Raw genomic sequence first — 20,593 nt, forward strand, 5'->3', positions numbered from 1 at the left:
AAGGGCAATTTCTTTAATTAACATGTCTGCCATGGTCTTGGATGTTCTCACAAACTGGCTGTGGGGAGGCTTTTTGACCCCACCAAGAAGCGGGGCTCTCACTGGCTCTGGAGATGGGTTTCTTCCATGGACTAAAACTCAAGCTACTTTTGCTCTTTATCCCACAACACGATCCTGAACACTGCTGACAGGCCAGGTGTCGCCGCTGTGACACATGACGTAACTGAGAAGGCTGTAGAGCGACACAGCAGGGCAGGTGAGTCACGCCCTTTCTTCAGACATACAGTAATCGGGGGAAGACGGGAGCTCAGGGACGTAAAAGGCGCAACGACAAGGTTCCAAAACTACAAAAGAAAAGCAAACTCTGCACAAAGCTCTCTTCTTCGTGAATACTATTTACTCCTCCAGGCCCTGTGAGACAGATGCCAGTATCACTTCATTTTACAGGTGGGGAAACTGATGCCTACGAAGATTGAGTTTGCCCAAGGTCACAAGGCTGGTAGGCAGGAAGGCCAGTGCTCACTTCTGACTCCAGAGACCCTGATGTGGTGCTGCTTGAAAGCCACGGAGAGAAGTAGGCAAGGAAATGAAAGGTCTGGAGGGCAAATGCAGAAGACACTAGAGCTGGCCGCAAGTCACAGGTGCGCAGGCAGAGCTGGTCCCCAAGCTCCCTTTGTTTCTGATTCACCACACTGAAACCACTGAAGAAGAAAATGAAAGGCAGGTGAAGGCGAGGCTCACTAACCCTCACAGCCATGCTGCTCTACTTCACATGTGTACGAGCTCTTCACAGTCCAAGACAAATTAGCCACAAGGGCCAGGGTGTGGTGAGGTAGGAACTGCAGAGCAGTGTCCCCAGCCACATCACAGGCCACCTGGGCCCACCAGGCCCAAAGGCTCAGCTGCAGGATGAAAACAAGACACAGCCCAGACTCAAGATCTAAGCTGCCGGCCCACGGCCTAGTGTTATCTTTGCCTGGCTTTAGCAGTGGTGGTGAGTGTCTCACTGTCGCTCAGGCTGGCCTTGAACTCTTGGCCGTCCTTCTGCTTCAGGCTTTTATGTACTGGGATTAGAGATGTGAGTCACCATGCCTGGCTTTGCCTGGCATTTGGGGGAAAAATTTGTTCATTAGTTGTCAAATATCAAATTACAAGCAAAAATCTGTACTTCTGGTTTTTCTTAAAAGAAAAGAAAACAAAACAAAACAAAAAAACCCTAAACAAACAAAAGGCCAAACCAGAAGATTTGGTAAAACAGAGCCTGCCATGACAACAATGAATGAGGCTGAAGAGCAGCTGTTCCTCCAGACACAACATACTCCTGTGACGTCTTTGATGCTGACCCCACCACCCCTGGCCCAATTTAATCATTTCTGGTACCTGAATCATCCCTACAATTATCTTCCAGAACATGTAATCCTTGGAAAAACCTATCTAAAGTCCCTTCCAGCCTTGGGTAAGTCTGTACTGGATAAATATTTAAAAATAACAAGTATATGCACAAATGATAAAACCACAGCCAAGTTTTGAAAGTCAAAATGTCAAAGCTTATAAGAAGTGTTATGGTTTGCTTTACTATTCATCAATTAAAGTCTGTTTATGCCTAAAACTTCCCATAAACTATCTGAGGTAACTTCGACAAAGCACCTCTACGTGGAAATGTGTCTTGCTGAGTGAACGACATACTCCCAGCCCCCTTGCAGCTAGGTGAGTCAATCCGACTAAATTCTGGCCAATTCTAAATGGTCTGGTTTTAAGAAAACTCCTTAAAAAGCAGTCAGCCTTCCTGCCTCCCTGAAACGCAGATAATATGGCTGCAACTCCAACAGGCACCTTGGGCCATGAAATAACCTTGGAGTAACTCTAAGCCTATTCAAAACAGCAGACTAGACAGGCGACTTAGTGGAGCCACCATATCAGACCTAGGTCACCAATCTCAGGATTTATTTTATGTAAAATAGTCCACACCACTGTTATTTCTAGATGCATTCACTATACAATTTCCAATGACACATAAGGAAATACTATATACCGCTGTGATGCTAGAAGTATCAATTGCCAGGTGGAAGATGCTTTTGCTGCTACTTATAAGGGTGTTTTAATTTATTTTCAAAATTCATAATGATTTGAACTATTTTGTTACTAGAGGAAAAAGCTTTAAGGGCTAGGGGTAGAACCTTTCTAAAAAGTGCAAAGCATTGGGTTCATTGCTTGGTACCACAAGGAAGGAAGGAATTCATGAATGCATTCACACTAGCTGGCTTTAAGATAGCAACTAACAAAATACATGAAAAAAGTAAAAATCTAGTACAAGGAAAATAAACACACTAACAAACACAACTGTGTATGTGGTCTAGTGAGATCAACTCTGGGTTTTCTGCCCACCTGAGGGGAAAGGGAAATCCAGGCAGATCAGTGGGTCGCCAAGTGGGAAGAGCTAACAGCGCACTCTGAGCCTGGGGTACAGGACATGCACTCGGAAGGGAGGGCTGTTGTGGCACAGAATTATTTTAAAGATGTGCAGGACTTTATAGAGGAGACTTCCATTGACAGTGTCCTCCCTCAACTTCTTTTAAACAGCAAATGCAGCAAAGAATTGATTTTCTCAACCCTTGATAAATGACAAGGTTTTAAAATTTCATTCAGGGCAGACAGTTTCATGGATTATGACCCGAATTTACAGTCTTGGCCCACGGCTTGAGTCTGAGGGTCCTGGGCAGCAAGCCAGTTCTGCATGCCCCTAGGGAGTGCACCCTTAAATCCTAGCAGGCTTAAGTAGCCGACTGTTTACTGGGTGCTTAGCATGGCCCAGAACCACAATTAAGTACCATCTGTATACAACCGGGGGAAAACAAGCTAAGAGTCTACGGACTTTAGGAACCTAGAGATGAGAGTACTTGAGCAAGGAAAGGCCTGGAACAGCTACGTCCAGAACTGAGCCTCAGTGTATCAAGTCTAGGACTTCAGAAGTGTGTGTATGTGCGTACAATGAATATCTAGTACTTGAGCAAGGAAAGGCCTGGAACAGCTACGTCCAGAACTGAGCCTCAGTGTATCAAGTCTAGGACTTCAGAAGTGTGTGTATGTGCGTACAATGAATATCTATCTACCTACCTATCAGTCTATGTAGGTATTAAACTAGGCAATTCCAAAACAAAGCTCTTCGGATCCATTCGACTCATCTTACGTTTTTACTTTACGGTGGTTACTCTCCATTTTTCTTTTTTACAAATCTGACCTGGTACTTAATATTAACTATTCCGAACTTTGTCTAGACACACCAAGCTTAGACTCTATGGCCATACTATCCCGAATGTGCCATATTTCATCTGATCTTGGGAGCTAAGCAAGGTCGGGCCTGGTCATTACTCAGATGGAAGACATACCAAACTCAACGCCTTGAGCTATTTTGAGTGCTCCCCTCTCCATTTTCTAGGCAGACGAAATCCAGTTGAAAGGAGCCCTAAGCAGTCTTAGACGGGGAAAACAAGTCACAGGAGGGCTGGTGGGCTGGGTGTGTGAGGGAAGGGAGCCAGCCTTTCCCCACCAATCTTTTTTTTCTGTGGGTTACCCTACATTCCAGTCCTGTGAGTTTATGAGAAATGTTGGTGCTGTAACTGATAGTTAGTATTCTATTTGTCATCTCTGTACCATCCAAAAGAAAACGCAGAGTGCGGCCAAATGTCCAGCACCCGGTCATTAACAGGCCTCTCAGCATTGTTGCTGGACTCTGAGACCTGCTTGGCTGGTATTTCCACCTATGCTGAAGGCCTAGGCTGCCTCCCATGCTTTTCACTGCTCTCCCATGGCCAAGAGTATCATTGAGGATGGAGGCCCCGAGACCTGGGACCTAGAACCTGTTCTGCCTGGCCACCTTGAAAAAGTCACTTAGCTTTTCAGGCCCTAAGGATCTCAGCTGTAAACTGAGAGGCTTGGATTAGAGTAGAGAACTCTTTCAGTGTGAAATGCCTGAGATTCTGGGGAGACAATTACAGTCATTGGCTAAAACGCACAGGGGGAAAGAATCTCTCTGTGCTTTGTAACAGAATGCAGTCCCTGCTTTCCTGACTCAGACCATACAATAAAATTCACAAACCTCAAGGCCTTGGTTCTTTCTTCAAATCAATTAAAGTTATATATTTTCAGCTGTGTCATTTGTACCAATAATTCCATTAGATTACTCCAGTAAGTGTCCCAAAATATCAGCTATTATCATCATCACTACTAAATTATCTTGCCTCTTATCTCAGTAAACTTCTTAATATGACACACAGAACTCACACAAAAGACATCTGGCTAAGGAACAATGAGACAGCTAGCTGATGATCTGCTGGGACTATCTCCAACAAGATTAAGTTAGTCCCAGGACATTCTCTTCCAGAGTCCTCCACAGAGGAGCCCTGTTAGACTTAATACACCACTGGATAATAGATGGTGATCTTCAAGTTCCCCAAAGGGTTCCAAGAAGTTGGGCTTGGTGATACATACCCGGAGTCCCAGGACTCAGGGAGACAGAAACCGGAAGACTGTGGGCCAACTCCAGGCCAGTTTGGTCTGGAACACAGTGAGAAGCTCGTTCTTTAAAAAAAAAAAAAAAGTTTCAAGCTACGTTGTTCCTGGTTTTATGCCAACAGCCTTCCAATATTCCCACCATGTCCTGCAGAGGGTCCTTCCTACTGAAGTCAAGCCTGCCCTTAGATTTACCTCCCCTTGCCAGGGAAGTCCATGCCTCTCCCCACCCTGACCCACAACTCGAGACTAGCACACACAAGGGTTCTGGCAACTGAAGGGGTTAAGGGGTCAAGGAACAACACTCTGCCACAAAAATATGGCCTATGTCCACTCCATATGACGTGGCAAAAAAAGCAGTCAACTGTAGCCAGAAGTTTCTCCAGTCCTGTCCCACGGTTAAGACGAATCTCTCCCACTCGCATCCGGCAGCCATTTGGTCCCAAGTAAACACACAGAGGCTTATATTATTTACAAACTGTATGGCCTATAGCTTCAGCTTCTTGCTAGCTAGCTCTTATAGCTTAACTCAACCCATTCCTATTAATCTATATGTTGTCACGTGGCCATGGCATTACCGGCCTGCTGGCATCTTGCTGCTCCTTTGGCAGTGAGCTTAAGTCTCTCTTCCACTCTACCCTTTTCTCTGTATCTCTGCTTGGATTTCCCACCTGGCTGTAAGCTCTCTTGCCATAGGCCAAAACAGCTTTATTTATTATCCAATGGGAGCCACACATACTCACAGCAAACAGAAAGACACCCCACAGCAGTCAACCCTAGTGTGGGCAGCACAAGACTTTTGAAGAGAGTGGAAAAGAGTCAGTTTCTGCCACTTAACTGAGAAGTCAGAGCTGTCATATGCCACAGGAAGTAAGTGATAAGCCCAGGAGAAGATGGCTGGAGAAAGTCCAGTGTCTACTTAAGACATGTGTTTGCACCCTGCAGGTATTTACCACTAGTACAAGCTACTTTTCTACTGTTGTGATAAAATACCAAGTATAAGGTACTTGGGCTCATTGTTCCAGAAAGCTAGAGTCCGTGGTGGTGGGGCAGAAGTGGCGGCAGGAGGCTGAAGTTCACATCTTGAACATCAAGCAGGAAGCAGACATAAAACAGGATTGGCCCCAGGCTTTAAAAGCACAGAGTCTACCCCTAGTGACACACCTCCTCCAGCAAGGCCCCACCTCCAAAACCTCCCTAAACAATGCCATCTACTGAGAAGTGGGCAATCCCTGACAACCTGGGTCCCTCCCACTCGAGGTCTAATACCCTGGGTGTTTGAGCATCTGAGGCAGCAGCTCACAGAACACGTCCACATGACCTTCTCCCTCAGAGTTTGGGGAGGATGGAGTGTTCTACTTATGTGCTCTGGACTTTGAAAGACCGTCCTTCTAGACCACCACTACTTCAAACTCCCAAGTGATGAGAAAGGCCAGCAATTGTACCAATTTCAAAAGATGCCAAGAGGCATTTATTTTTCGGCATCAGCACTGAGTAACTAGCTGTTTTCCTTTGGAAACTGCTGCTGCTGACTCTTGGGGCCACCCAGGGAGATCAGAGCAGGTTTCTCATGCTGAAGTTGCTGGAGCTGAGAGGCTGAAAGCTACAACTTACAAGACCCTTCACTGGCCAGCCAGTGACACACGTGCAATCCCGGAACTCTGGAGCTGGAGGCAATGGAAGCCGTGGGTCATCTATAAAGTAAGACTTTGTCTCAAAACCAAACCCAACCCAATAAAGACATGCACACACACCCACACACACACACACACACACACACACACACACACACACACACACACACGGCCTTACTGACTTAGACTGACATCTCTTAGAAATTAGATCCTGCAAGATGAAAGGCTGTACAAGGTCACACATAATTTGATTAAGTAGAAGACATGGTAGATAATTAAATATATTTATATTAATGTTGCCTTCAATTTCATTAAAAATTCAGACCTTGAAATTCCTTTGTGTGTGTGTGTGTGTGTGTGTGTGTGTGTGTGTGTGTGTGTGTGTGCAAACTCATTCAAGTGATAGTAGTTTATTTAACTGTATTCTTCTACAAAGTTGTAAGGTCATAATCTGCTGAAGCTTCCAAAGATGGCTTCTGAATTCCAGTAAAAAACAAAACCTGGGGCTGGAGAGACGCTCCGCAGTGAAGCCATTTGTTCAATTCAGGACTCGGGTTCAGTTCCCAGCACCCACATGGAGGCTCACAACCATCCACAACTCCAGCACCAGGGAATCTGATGCCTTTTCTGACTTATGCAGGTACCAGGCATACATGTAGAATAAAATACATACATGTGGGCAAAACACTCATATGCAGAAAATAAAATAAACCTCAAAAGGAATTTTTTAAGAAAAGCAAGAACATGAAAACTTACTGTCGAAATGTCAGGAATGGCTACTAACCCACCAGCTCTCACAAAAGAAACTCACTAAACTAAAAATATCTGAAGACTGAGTCACCAGTTAAACATGAACATATAATTGGGCACTTTGCATTTCAGAAATGCTGAAGAGAAGCTAGTCTCTCCTGCTTGCAAAGAAGCTGGGCAGGGTGGGGGGGGGATATGCTGTATCCTAGAGAAGGATGGAGAAACGCCTAGAACCTGTCCCTCCCCTGCTCAGAAATGTTCTCTACCCTAAAGAAACCAACCCATGCTGAGAAGGAACAAACAAACAAAACAAAAGCCAGCTGTTTCCTCTAGGAATTCCAGAATCTTCAAAGAGGACATTTCTAAGAAAATATTTTAATAGGAAATTCAATAGTTCCAAATATTGTATTTTTAAAAACCTACACTAAAATTAAACTCTAATATCAAAGCAAATTCTCAAGTTTACCAGAACCTGACAAACTCCACTGCTTCACTTGCTGCAAGGACAGACCTATACCCACCACCCCTGCCTCCCTTCTTTTTTGGGGGGTGGCGGTTTCCAGACAGAGTTTCTCTGTGTAACAGTCCTGGCTGTCCTGGAAGTCCCTTTGTAGACCAGGCTGGCCTCGAACTCAGAGAGATCTGCCTGCCTCTGTCTTCCAAGTGCTGGGATTGAAGGCGTGCGCCACCATCACTGCCCAGCCCTGTCTCCCTTCTTTTCTTTCTTTCTTTACTGACAGAGTCTCGCACATTCTAGAATGACCCAGAACTCACAGAGCAGCCAAGGATAACCTCGAGTTCCTGATCCCATGGCCCCCACCTCTCAGGTCCTCTCAAGTGCCGGGATTACAGGCATGTGTCACCGTGCCCAGTTTTACATGGTAGGGCTCAAACCCCAGGGCGTCATGCACCATAGGCAAGCATTCTAAAACTGAACTTCATCCCCAGACCCATCTGCTCCATTTTTTTCAGAGAAGGGTACAAGTGAAGAGAACAGCTCTGGATCTACAGCGAAAAGAAACTCGGGGCATGTCCCAGGAGGCACACAGACAAGCGGCCACTCTGCAGACAAGCTTCTAGAATGGAATGAGGATGCAGGTGGGAGCCAGTGGGAGCATGGCTATGAAGCTGCCAATCTTGCATCTCACCGCAGTAAGCATCAAACAGCAGATCTGCATGGAGATCTGACCCACGTGCCCAGCCCTACACCTCCCCACAGGGAAAATGACTCACCCCATCCCTCCAGGCCTGCTGGAGCTGAGCTCACTCATCCTCCCGCCCCTCTCAGCTCTGTGGCTCTTATGATGAATTCTATCAGCTGTGAGAGCAAAGGCTCTCCTCAGGGCTATACCAGTGGGCCCTTAATACAAGGCTAGACAGTGACGACAGCTCCAGCAATCTTCATCCTTCTCAGACTGACGGAAGTCTCCGAGGGCAAGAGAATGCAGTGTGCTCAGCTTTGGAAGGCACGCTTTACTTCTTCAAGTTGTAAAAGCACCTTGGAAGCTAGGAGTAGAAACAAGAGCCTCTGCCAGTCTACAGCAGCAGGCTGGGAGGTCACGTGGGCTCCACTGAGCCCCAGTCTCAGATAACAGGTGTGAGCAGCCAACACAGATAAGTACGAATCACTGACTGACACTGAGGGCCCTGGGCTAAAAATGAAGGAAGGAGGAGTGTGCTGTCAGGCCTGTGGACTCTGAGAACGGGAACTTCCAGGGCACAACCCAAGTGGTAAGACCCAGATGTCAGAGACTCGATGTCAGAGAGAGGAGAGGGAAGATATGCATAACCTCTGTACTTTTACCAAGGACGTCTAGGGTGGTTCTCCCCTGAGCGCACCGTGCCGTGCGGCTTTGGGTGGGTCTCTGGCTTTCTCTGGATATTTTGAGATAGCTCGAGAGCCCACGTGATCTCTCTGAACAACATGGGTTTTAGAATCAGAGGCCCTGCGTTTGAATCCTGATTCTGCCAAGTAATCTTAGGTAAATCACATAAACTTCGTGTTAACTGGTACTTTTGTCTACAAATGAGGGAATGTAGGTTCCTTTGTAGGCTAAAGGGGGAAAGAGGCTGACTACGAAACTAAAGGAACTATGTGGGTTAAAAAGGTTTTAAAATTATAAAATATCTACAGACATGTACAAGGCTCACAGAACATGTTGAGCTCCTTAAAGGAAAGCTGCCTTCACACTTCAGGGTTTAGAACTGTTCGTCTGAAAGCAGCTGTAAGGGACTTTTAACACACGTGGCCAGGCATCTGCCGCCAGGCAGCCCTGAGCGTGGCTTTATCAGATCTTTGCGTGGAGGATACTGAACAATCTAGAAAAATAAAAATTCAAAAGGAAGCACACTGGGTTGGTATATTTTGGGGTTTGAGCTAAATGGATTGCTTTGCTAAGTAAAGAAACAGAAGTGAGTTCACACCCTCAAATGTTCCGTCTCCCCATCCACCCAATACAAACACCCTACTGTTGTTCTGGGCCTCGATCTCTCTTGCCTCCCACTCTAGAAGCAAAATTTCTCAGCCTTTTTAAAGCCTGAGGGCGAGTCCCAACTGCCACCTTAGTCTGCCAGTGGCCTTCCTCTTCTGACTTTTGTCCAAATTCGGTTTCGTCTATAACGAACAGGCACCTGCTCTCTAGGTCCATACCTAATCTTCCTCTGTGACCACACTGTGAGGAACAGCAGACAGGCCCCTGCTGGAGCTCTTCCTCTGCAGGGCCTTCCCAACACTTCTTCAGTGTCCTGGGAGGTTAGAAAGCTTCCAGCGAGGGAGATGATTTCAACAGAAGTAGGGCAAATCCTTCCCCACAATTGGGAAGAGGACACAAGCATTTACCGAAAATTAATCCATCTGCTTTAAGTGGTGCTTTGCAAAAGGAAAGGACAGAGCCTACTGGAGATGTGTTCATATCAACTGTGAGGAGTGTTCATGCCAACTCTGGGAGGGGGTGCTGAACAAACTACACCCTATTCTGTCATTCTGCCCTAATCCCCCTGTATCAAAGGCCTCAGCCTCAGTCTTATTTCTGTGGGTATAACACAAGTACACTACACAGATCTGTAAAGCAATGGGCAGTGCTACCCACGCAGGAGTAAGTACTGAATCCTGACAACAAACCCTGAGGAATTCAAAGGGGAAGCAGTGGGAAAGGAAGAGACGGGGTTACAGTGGGGGATCCCTGAGGAGAGACAGAACAGAAGAAAGTGAGAAATGGGGTGTGTACAGGTATCAGGGTCACAGCTAAGCTGAGGCTCAGAGTGTGAGGCAGACAGAAGCAGAGGGATGGGTTTGGAGAAGGGACCATGAGTCACCGTGGAATGATGCTCCGGCACTCTGTTTACAAGGGGAATTCCAGGAGCCAGCCTGGAAGATGGCGCCATGTTGTCATGGCAGTGGGCAATGAGCTGTGTCTACCTTACTGTTCAAGTGAGGGGCTGATGTAAGGCTGCAGGTGTGAGGAACACTGACTTGGCTACTGGAGCCAAACTCTCTGTTGGGACATGTATTGTCATTCACCACTGGAGCCACAATGACAATCCTTGATGACCTATAACTCATTCTGTAGGAACTTCAGTATGGCGGCCTATCTCCTGTAGATTCTAAGACCACAGCAGCCTACCTTGACATGTAAATGCCCATGCATGACCAGAAAATTTGCTAGTCTCATCTCTTCATAAGAATGATGAGTCACTTCTTATTAATCTCTCTACTGGATTAGCCTTTCTAATGAAATCTTCCTATTGGCATTCTACACAGATGGAACTCGAGGTGTTGAGCGCATAGTGGACATCTTGTAAACAGATCAAGCCAGCAGGAAGTACCAGCCTGAAGTACCACCACTGTGATCCCTGAAGCAGAATTTCCTTGCCAGGATATTCCATTAGGTTGAGAGGTGGGCAGCTGCCTTGCCGCTGTGGGCTGAGAGAGAAAGCTCAATGTGACCCGGGCTGGCGGCAGCTTTGGGGTATTTTAAAGACCATCTTGAAGATCTGGCAAACCATTTCTCCATCCAAAATGAAGGTTTTCAATTTTCTGTCCTTCAGAGAAGCTACTGACCAAGGCTATATTTCTCCTCCTCTCTTCCCTGAGTGACTAAAGAACACCTCACAAGGCCAAAATGTAAGAAATTGACTTCAGACACAGCCGTCTCACAAATCACGATAACTCACAGTGGAAACGGGCTGTTGTAGGTAGAAGGAAGGAACTGGTACACACTGCAGACCTTTAGAAGGCACAGCCTTTGGTAGCTCTGGTGAGAGAGCTGATACCATTGCATTCTCTAGTGTTTTCTAGTGGACATAAGCTCATTTGAATAGCACTAATCCTAGGTTAATCTAGACCAAGAAGCCAGTCGGATTATAAAATAAGCTTCCTTTTTAGCATCTGAGGGAAACAGGAGTCCTTTAGAACAACTGGTGTCCCACAAGGTTTCCACCTCCTGAGAGACGTCCTCTGATTTGTAGTGCTGGCGGGGAGGGGGCTACTCCTGGGCTCTCCGGAAAGCCAGACTCAGCCTGGAGTGCAGCTGTACTGCATAGCACTTGGATGACTCTGGGCAAGTTTCTTAACCTCTTGGCACCTCATTAAATGGATACACTAGGACCTTCCTTGAAGAGTCATTGAGAGGCTTAAATGAGGTAGACAGGGTCAAGCACCCTACGCCAGAGCATCCTGCTATTATGAGTTTAAAGACACAAACACTACACAAACTTGGCAATGGTATGTATGCTCACCAGAGAAAGCAAAGAAGGGGCTTCCTGTATCTGAGACCAGAGGACCTCATTCCAGAACCAAATAACAGCTCCTTCAGCTTGGATAGTCTACTGTCTGATCTGCCTATGGGCCATCACCACCCTCCCACCCCCAACATTACCAGGTACCAAGGAAATGATTGTATGTGCATACATCCCCCTACACACACACACACACACACACACACACTCTAGTACACAGTCCTTACCTTATTGCAGACTACCAGCTTCTCCATCACCCACCCATCCTTGTCCTGGGATCTAATACACATTTGGCCCCGACATCATTATCTTTAGCACACTGGATCTTAACGAGGAACAGAACTAGATGATGGGAAGTGTTCTGCTTTGGTAGCTCCACAGTTTATCAAGTGTTGGTGACGTTAATACATGACCTCAATTACTCCCTAAACAAGGCACGGGATGCATTTGTGTTGACAGTGGAGGCCAACTTCATAATTTACTACTTACAAAGTGTATGCTCAGACATTACCTCATTTGGTACTTGCAGCAGCTCTGAGTGTTATGAATGTAAGCAAGGAAACTGAGGCCCAGGGACCCTTCCCTGTGCGAGGCTCTAGGAAAGGCTCTAGGAACGTGGTGTGTGTGGTGGGGAGTTCCCATGTTAGAACTGCATGGAGCCCCCCACCTCAGCCCCCTTGACAGGAGTTCTCGAAGGCCCTTCCCGTTCAAAGACAGACACAAAGACATTTGCATTCCTCCCGTTCAAAGACAGCCGTAAAGACATTTGCATTCCTCCTGTGACTCTATGGTGGCAACGTCATTGCCACACCCACCTTCCTCTGTCAAGGCTAAAATAACCTGTAGTGGATGGCATTAATGACAGACCAAAGGAAGGGGCTAGTTTCTAAATTGGGGAAAATATCCTTGGCTATCTCTTCTTCTTGGCATTTTCCATCATCTCACTGTTCAGAAGGACACATTTCTTCAATGGCATTGACAAGAATGAGAGAGCACTTTATGTGCAATTTCGAACTCGAAGAGGGAACGGCAGCCAGAGTGCTTGGAAGCCAAAGTTTACATATGAATACAGCTCAGGCCCGCCAGGGAGTGCAGAGCCTGGAACACAGTGAGCCTCCCTTGGGCTAACTAGAATTACAGTCAAGAGGTCAGCCAAGCCTGGGCATGTTCTGGGTGGTGTGGCTGCAGAATGATTACATTCAATGAATGATTGCATGCTGGGTGGTAAAGGATTACTGTTAACTTTAAAAAAAAATGTTAGATGTGTAATAAAAGAGTATGTTGAAGAGACATCATGGAAATATTTACAGATGCAACAATATGTTTAGGGTCGACTTTAAGATAAATGTGGGCCGGGTGGTGCTGGCGCATGCCTTTAATCCCAGCACTAGGGAGGCAGAGCCAGGCAGATCTCTGTGAGCTCAAGGCCGACCCAGGCTACAGAGTTAGTTCCAGGAAAGGCGCAAAGCTACACAGAGAACCCCTGTCTCGAAAAACCAAAACTAAATAAATAAAAATAAGTAAAAAGAAAAGAAAAAGATAAATGTGGGTTGGGGAAAGTAGCCAGAAGAATATAGGAAACTCCGTTACTTATAAGCTGGTGATGGGCCCTGGGGCCACAGGGGCTCACTGCATGATTCTGTCTACTGTGTATCTTTAAAATGCCCACAATAAAAAGCTAACAAACAGATGAGTGGTTATTTAGTAACAGAACATGAGTCTTGGAGCCAATGAGAGGCAAATTCACCCCCATCTTTCATCTCCAGTCAAGTTCAGGGCACTGGCCCCTGTCACCATGACAAATAAGCTCTGGCTGCCCGCTGCTGCCATTTTGACATTGTGTTTAGGTCATGCGATATGATTTATTTCATCCAATCATTACTTATCATACTATTTCTTCATTTGAAAAGTTCCTGCCTCTTTTCTGTGCTAAGCCCATCTTTGTTTTTTTCTCTATAATGGGTTTCCTGGCTCCAACTCATCAGGATCTCCCACACATAAATGAGGGGTACCAAGGCTGTATGTGTGGGCTCTAATATTATTAGTAATCCTAACATTCCACGTTAGGCCTTTCAAGTTTTTCCAATTACCATTCACATAAAATAAAGACTGAGTGCTCAGTGTTCCTCTAATGTGACCTCAGGAAACCTCACGAATAGACCCTGGGCCCTGAATTGGGAAATCTTAGCCCAAGGTGGGAGTGCTGGTACTATGGAGGCAAGCAAACAGGACCTGAGACCTGATGAGAAGTCACCCCCTGACATGCTACATCATGGGCTTAATAGGCTTACACACATGCTTCAGAAAAATGCCCGTGTAAACACTGCCAAGTGCTTTACCTAATCCCAATCCTTCCGTAATGTTGCTGAGTTTACGGCCTAGCCTCCTCCCACTTTTCACTCCTGAGGAAATCCAACACGGCACTTCACACATGAATGAATCCAGACCCCAAGGAGTTAAAGAACAATTTCCCCTATCAGTTTTATATCTCTCTAACGTGCTGGAAACTCATGGTCTGTACCCCCAAAGACACCTGACCTGGAAGCCCACAAAAGGTACCACTTCCAGAGAAAGCTGGACCCGATGGATGCCCCGGTTTCCCAGTACTGCTTAAGGAAACTGGAAAAGGTGAGGCCACTTCATGAATACAGTCTTCTGGAGGAAATGTAGGCCCTCCCAAATGCCATGATTCAACAGCCACCAGGACAACCTTTTGACCTGGGTAGAAGAGTCCCTATACTGTAAGACACCTGACTCTGTTCGATGCTCACATATCTGCCGGCATCTTAATTCATAAATAAAATAAAGGTTTAGGTTTGCTTTGTTTATTTGAAAAGCGATGTTACGTTTGCTTTCCTTATTTCAAAGTTTTGAATTTGAGTGAACTTGTGCTGGACTTCCTGGTTTTTTTACACTGCCCTCACTGACATGACCAAGCAAACAGGATACAAACACGCGTCCAGAGTGACGGTGCACTAACTGGGGGCACTTGCTGGGAGCTTTGGTCTCTTTTATTGGAGAGAGGATGGAGAAGAACAACTAATCACAACACCCCCTGTCCTTGCTGCGCACAAGAGGTATCTGAGGTACAAATGGAGGGAGGCCGTGGGTGCCCGGCAGTGAGTGAGGACCAGGAATTGATGACTCAAGACTGGCTTCATTGACTAACATCTTGAACATTCCATCATTTCCAAGGTGACTTTAAGCCAGACTCAGAGGAAAATAAAAGCAAGACGGAGGCTGAGACACATTCAAACAAAACCCCAAAACCCATAGGCAAAATCTAAGAACCACAGAAGACTAAAAGACTACGTTTAAATCAGCGTGGTTATTTAAAACACAAGGATAGCCATGGGAAACTCCAATGTGAAGAACCAGGAAACCCTCTCCTTAGACAAGAAAGCTTTAGTTAGCAAAGCCAGCTTGGATCAGAACTTGGAAGTGGCAAAATGATTTGGAGAGCCTGGGAAACACTTCCAATCGGGTCAACAAAAGTCGTGTACAGATTTGGGGGCAACAGAAGTTGCCAGAGCTGGTTCTTCCTGAGGCAAGAGAAAAGAGGTGTGGCACTTATTAACGCTCCCCAAACAGGAAGTCCTGAGGGGAAGGGCAAGCTCCTCTCTGCTGTTCAAAGGTGAGAACACAGAGAAAGCTGTGGTGCAGAACACAGGGCCAGACACCAGGAGCTGGAAATGAAGCTCTCTGGATACCAGAGAACACAGCGAACTGACTCTGGCCTGGCCAGCATGTTCTGCCCAAAGGGCACGGGTTGGTCGGGCCCAAGGGTCTATGTGTCCCTCATTCCCCACTGTCCAACTCTCTTCACAGACTGACCTGAAGAACCTTTCTGTCTCTCCAAAGCGTTTTCTCAGGCTCCGAATCCTAGCGAGGGACTAGAAGCCAGGCAGACCCCTGACCGGTAGACAGACAGGGAAAGGGGGTCACATATAAATAATAAAATGCAACCTTTCTCACCCTCCTCACCGAGACAAAGGCCTGGCAGGTTTTCTCCCCCACCAGCAGACACCCTTCTGGCTGACCTGTCCAGGCTGTCAGGTGTTCAAGGCTGGTCCCCAACATGCTTATTTGAAGCTGGGAGCCTATCAACTTCCCTTTCTTTGTTTGAGTTGACCAATCCAATATAAGGGGAAGGGGACCCCATCCCAGGCCCAGAAACACAATTCCCAGCCCTAGTGTGGGTGGGGGGAAGTGATGGGGTGACTTCGGTTTCTGAATGCCCTCTCCACTTGTGAGGAGTCTTTCTCTGTGCGCTTTGCTAGGTGTGTATGCTGATTCACTTTTAATAGTTTGTTGCCTGCTGCCACCTGCTATGTCTGAGATTTTCTTTTCCTGCCTTTTAATTCTTTAACTGGTGGAGAAAACGAACCAGATCAAGACCCTTAAACAGCAGAGTAGGACAAAGAGAAGAAAAACATCTTCTTCTAGTCTCCAAACTACCACAGAATGCTCTAAGATGCCCATGCAGAGCTGTTGCTTAAACGAGAGGCCTTCTCAGCATCCTCTAGAGCAGAAAGGGAGATCTAAAGTAGTCGGCCTTCATGAAGGCTGACGTGGAAGCGTGTTTCATCTGGCCAAGAAAAATGAAGTAAGAAAGCAAGGTTTCAAACAGCTTGCGTACTGTGTGCTACCGTTTGGGTAGAAAGGGTGGAGAGTGTGGTATAAGGCAGGTGATGGGTGCAGGGATTGGGGTGGGGAGTGTGGTATAAAGCAGGTGATGAGTGCAGGGATTGGGGCAGAGATGCATTTACTTCCCAGTCTTTGCACTTTTCAAATATTCTCTCTCATCATATAAATGTGTAACCATTTTTTCCCCCAGAGATAAGACTGCTGCATTGTAAACCAGGCTGACCTAGACTCATCATGTAGCCCACGCTGATGCTGGCCTCATGGCAATCCTCCCCAACCTCCCGAAGGCTGAGATAACTGATATAAGCTACCACACTCGGCTTTGTATTACCCGTTTTTTAAAAAGCTAGCCAGAACTGCATTTTCCAAGAGTGGCATTTCTCATATAGATTCAATATGCTGTACTTTTCAATGTATGTTTTCTTCAAATAAGTTTTTTAGTGTGGTCAGAAAAGTGGTTCAGCAGATAAAGGTGTCTGTCACTAAACATGACAGTCTGTGTTGGATCCTAGGATAGAAGGAGGACCAACTCCCAAAGTTGTCTAATCACAACATGTACACCATGGCATGTACACACTCATGTCCATAAATACAAACAGTAAATAAGTGCACAACTAAGTTAAAAAAATTAAGATGAACAACGTCATCAAAAAACAAGCTAGGTGACTCACACCTTCAATCCCAGCACTCAGGAGACAGAAGCAGTCAAATCTCTGTGTTCCAGGCCAGCCAGAGCAAAGACAGACCCTGTCTCCAAACAAACACAAACAACCACCAAAATCTGAATAAAGAGCATTACATTTTTAAAATTTAAATAGAACCAATTTTGAAACAAAATAGCTTTGTGTGATAAAGCAGACACACTTGTGGGTCTGGTTGTAGGTGTTCTCAACATACACCTGGTGAAGAATCTGTGAACTAGCAAGCCTCCACTTGGCTGGGGATGTAGCCCAGTTGACAGAATGCTGGCCCTGGGTTCTGTCCTCAGCACCATATAACAAACTGGCGTACTAACGCAATGGCCTGTGATCCCAGCCTCTCCTGAGATCCAAGCAAGGGGATGAGGAGTCAAGGCCATCCTTCACCTCAGCCAGTTCCTGGCCAACCTGGGCTCCACTTAAAGACAAGAGAAAAGCCAGAAAGTAGGCAAATCTGTGCTACCAATGTTCGGATTCTTTCATCAACTCTTTACCTGACTATTGCCTGATGATTATGAAAGATCAGAGAATGGGTCTGTATGTAATAAGTGGCCCAGAGCACACACTTCAGGGTCACAGTGCGGTTCTTCGGCAGTCTACTGCTGCCATTTTATAAACTGAAAAGATTTAATTCCCATACATGATGCCCTGGAACCAAGATAGCAAAAAGTAATATGTAAATAGAAACACGACCCTTAAAAGACGACCATGTAGTGGCTGGTGATGCTTGTGATCCCAGCACTTGGGAAGATCAAGATCAAGGTCATCCTTGGGTGCACCGTGAGTTTGAAGCCAGACTGGGCTACAGGAAGCCCTGTCTCAAAACAAAAACAAAACCAGTTCTTATGGAAAATAAGTCCAGCCCCTGCATGTTATCAGTGCTGAACAGAAGCACAGGGGCTTAAAATGGCTGTAATCACTGGGCATCGGGGCCCCATGCCTAGAATCCCAGGACCCTGGAGGTTGAGGCAGGAGGACCATGAGAAGTCAAGCCTGGATTGTCTATGTAGATCCTGCCTCAAACAACACCACCAGAGAGAGAGACAGACAGACAGACAGACAAACAGAGACAGAGACAGAAGAATGACTGCTGGGCCCTGAAAGGCTGCTGTACAATCCTAACATTCACCACATCAAGAGGTTCCCCACCCTTCCAGTGTCTGTTCCTGGGATAGCCAAGATGAAACAGAAAGGCTTACAACACCTCATGGCCCGAGTCATCTACTCTTCAACTGGTCAACGAGGGTTCAAATCCTACAGCCAATAAAAATCCACATGCTGTAGGCGGTGGTCCCGGCAGAAATTCTGCCAGATGGGATTCCATTATACTGAAAATGTCCATCTGCCAGGGGTTTTCACAGAACCAGATTTTAAGAGAGGGGGGGGGGGAAAGGAGAAAGAAAACAAGAGTGATTTCCCCTGCCTGCCACAGGGCCAGAGGTTGCGCTACCTACCCTCTAGGGCAGGCGCTGTGGGCTAAGTGGTGGAACCTCTGTTCTGTACAGGCTCTGTCAGAGAGGGCCGGGGGAAAGGTGTGAATTCGGGAAGGAGGGATGACAGTGGCCAGGAAGTCGCCCTTCTGCTAGAATGTCAGGGAGAAAGAGCAAGGCAGTGACGAAAAGAGAGCCATTAGTCCAAAATGGCCGAGGGGTGAAGAAACAAGGCAAAGGCCCCGAACTCAGGATCCTAATTCCAGGGGCCATCAATGAAGAGTCACCAACCTTGGTGACGCCGAGAGAAGGGAAAACCACAGGGCGTGGGGCTTCCGCAAAAACCAAAAAAAAAAATAAAGAAACAAAAGTGGCAGGCATCTTCTCATTTACAGAAAACCGGCCCCCACACACAGAGGGCACTTCAATACGGTTGAATTTGAGATTCCCTTGGAACCTAGTGGACTTCAAAACGCATCAGAGAGGTAGTGTGACTGAAAGGGGAAGTTAAAAGGAGTGAATGAGAACTTCTCCTGATAGAATGAGGGGAGAAAGACCACTGCACCGCACTGCCATCTGGCTTGTTTCAAGCTCTGTAAAAAAAAAAAAGCGGGGGGGGGATGCAGGCAGAGGAATGAACAAGTAGGTGGCCAGCAAGGATCTGTCATGCACTTGTGTCTCCGCCAGGCTGCTGCCGCTGCCAGGCTGCTGCTGCTGCTGCTCCCCCTACTCAAATGACTAAGGAGCTTGCTTAAATGCACTCGATACATGATCCCTGAACTTCCCCAAAGCACTTAATTCAGTGGCTCATGAAATCTTAATCTAAAAACGTTCATCCATTTATAATCAAGCTGAATCACACTGACAACTGGGGAGGGAGCCTGGGCGGAGAGAACGGGAGTTTGGGAGGACACCGTGCAGATCGGGATCCCGGGGACTCTTGTCTACCACTTAGAGAGATTCACTTTTACTCCCTTTAAAAATGACAGAAATACCAGTGTCTGAGAAGAGTGCTATTACAAGGTGGGAACTAACAGAGGAACTATATTATCCAATTCGATACCAGGAAAACAGGAAAAAAAAATGTGATGCAACTAAGAAACCTGTGTTAGAATACAGACTCTGTTTAAGGATGAAAAATACCGGGTGGTGGATACGAAGGAAAGCTACAGAGAAAGGCAACAACATGCTGGTCAGCGAATCTATTATGATTGCCATGTACCAGGCACTGTTCTAATGTTCCCCAAAGTGCATGCTTCTCCAGTCTTTTAACCAAAGTGCCAACAGCATTCCTGGCCTTACTGGTGAGGCAACAGGCACAGAGAGGTTGGATAACTTGCCCCAAATGACATAGCTAAAAAGAAGCAGGACTAAGATTCAAACCCAGGCACTGAGATGCTGAAGTCTGTGCTTCTAACCTCTCTGGGCTCCCCTAGAACTTAAGAATGAGAACTAGGCTGGGAGTAAAATGTAAGTCATGTCTTGGCTAGATGTAGGGTCAAGAGGTTAACTCTTAGTCATGACCCTGTGATGGCCAGCCAGCCTGGTGACCATCCCAGGCCTTCAGTTTCTTCTTCTGTACAACAAGGGGAATGGATTAGACAAGCTTCGGCATTTTAGCTTGAGAATACCCTAAGTTCGTGCTGACCATCCTCAGCACGGACTGGCCTGCTCTCCGGCTGGCTGGAAGCTTCATTTGGCCTCATGTGGGCAAGGTGTGTTACAAATTATTTCTCCTGCTTCCTGACCTTCAGAAGATTATGTCCCTTCTCGTCAGGCAAATGAGAGAGCGCAGTGAGGAGCGGGGACGCACTCTGCTTAATGTGGTTGTAACCGAACAGCCGTTGAAAAGCTCTGGGCACAGATCGAGTGGAGCCTGCCAAATCTGCAATCTCTCCTGAGCCTGTTCTCAGAACCTGCCTTTAGGCCAGGTAAAACTGACAAGCTGGGGGCGGAGGCACCAAGGAGAGGAACCAGAAAGAGTAACCCCCAACTGGACACTGAAATAAACCACTTGATTAATTCATCTTTTGGTGTAATCTATTCCATTTGCATACAGGCATGCACATGAAGAGTTAAAACCTCAAAAATCATTATGGGTGAATTCAACACCCCCTTGGAATCGAGTGGACTCTGTCTGGTAAGTATCCCTCTCCATCTAGTCATTAAATGTTGCCCAGAGTGCACT

At 46.5% G+C, this 20,593-nt stretch overlaps 1 protein-coding gene across 2 annotated transcripts in view; it reads right to left on the minus strand.

The window, feature by feature from the left end:
• The window catches only part of Abhd2 (abhydrolase domain containing 2, acylglycerol lipase), a 97,141-nt gene that overhangs the window by 75,679 nt on the left and 869 nt on the right, over positions 1–20,593 (minus strand). Inside the window, exon 2 of one of the 2 annotated variants that reach the window (XM_052761555.1) lies at positions 4,489–4,578. The exons of the other annotated variant lie outside the window; for it this stretch is intronic. The gene's annotated coding sequence lies outside the window, so the exon portion shown is untranslated. The remainder of the gene's footprint in view (positions 1–4,488; positions 4,579–20,593) is intronic. 2 annotated transcript variants of the gene reach the window in all.

Source organism: Peromyscus californicus, unplaced genomic scaffold (assembly GCF_007827085.1).
Source record: "Peromyscus californicus insignis strain IS unplaced genomic scaffold, ASM782708v3 Scaffold_4__1_contigs__length_199733344, whole genome shotgun sequence".
In the NCBI taxonomy this organism is placed as follows: domain Eukaryota; kingdom Metazoa; phylum Chordata; class Mammalia; order Rodentia; family Cricetidae; genus Peromyscus; species Peromyscus californicus.